The sequence below is a fragment of the Otolemur garnettii genome, unplaced genomic scaffold (assembly GCF_000181295.1).
Source record: "Otolemur garnettii isolate 467f Iridium unplaced genomic scaffold, OtoGar3 scaffold00173, whole genome shotgun sequence".
Classification (NCBI taxonomy): domain Eukaryota; kingdom Metazoa; phylum Chordata; class Mammalia; order Primates; family Galagidae; genus Otolemur; species Otolemur garnettii.
Window position 1 is genome coordinate 1,438,393 of NW_003852568.1, and position 1,037 is coordinate 1,439,429.

The following is a 1,037-nucleotide window of genomic DNA, read 5'->3' on the forward strand; positions in this document are numbered from 1 at the left end:
TCGACGCACTAACCACTGAGAAATGGCGCTGAGCCCAAAAAGACATTTTACATATAGGGTTCAGTACTGCAAGTGTGGTTGAGCATCATCTGTGGATATGTGGCTGGCGCCATTACCACTGTGCTCTGGGCGCTGAGCCAGTTCATTCTTTTTCTTTTTTGAGACAGAGTCTCAAGCTGTTGCCCTGGGTAGAGTGCCATGTCATTACAGCTCACAGCAACCTCCAACTCCTGGGCTCAGGCGATTCTCCTGCCTCTGCTTCCCAAGTAACCGGGACTACAGGCGCCCGCCACAATGCCCAGCTATTTTTTGGTTGCAACCGTCATTGTTGTTTGGCAGGCCCAGGCGGGATTAGAACCCGCCAGCTCAGATGTATGTGGCTGGCACCTTAGCTGCTCGAGCCACAGGCAACAAGCCTTAACAAAGGCTTTTTAATGTTAAATCTCTGAAGAATTTACAATTAAGCAATTTAATCACAAATATTATTAACTGAGGAAAACAGAGGATAAGGTACTGGGTCATTTCCATTTGCTTTACTAGCCAAAATGATCATTTTTTATCTTTGAAATGGTCTTAAAACAAAGAAATAAAAGAACAACATATAACACTTGTGATTGAAATAATAAATTCAATAATAAATTCAGGATGTGTTCTATAAAATGAAGATTCTGTCAAAAGGCCACACTCAAGGTTCCAGAAGGCCACAAGTGACCCCAAGGCTACAGGTTCCCCACCCCAACAACAGTAACCATAGTAAACCTATCCGAATGCAGAAAATAATACAGAATATAAAATTATTCATTAAACATAGCATAGTTTAAGATTTCATACTGTCACAAATTAATAATCTGTAAACCACAAAATAGCTATTGCTTACTGAACGTTTCTGTGCAAAAACTGTGCCAAATTCTTTACTGATACGATTTACTCTTCTCAAATATTTAAAGAGACATTATCGGCTCGGCACCTATAGCTCAACCGGCTAAGGCGCCAGCCACGTACACCTAAGGTGGCGGGTTCGAATCCCCAGCCCGGAC

At 42.2% G+C, this 1,037-nt stretch overlaps 1 protein-coding gene across 1 annotated transcript in view; it reads right to left on the reverse strand.

The window, feature by feature from the left end:
* UGGT1 (UDP-glucose glycoprotein glucosyltransferase 1) overlaps positions 1-1,037 on the reverse strand; it is a 114,460-nt gene that overhangs the window by 84,072 nt on the left and 29,351 nt on the right. The window lies entirely within an intron of this gene.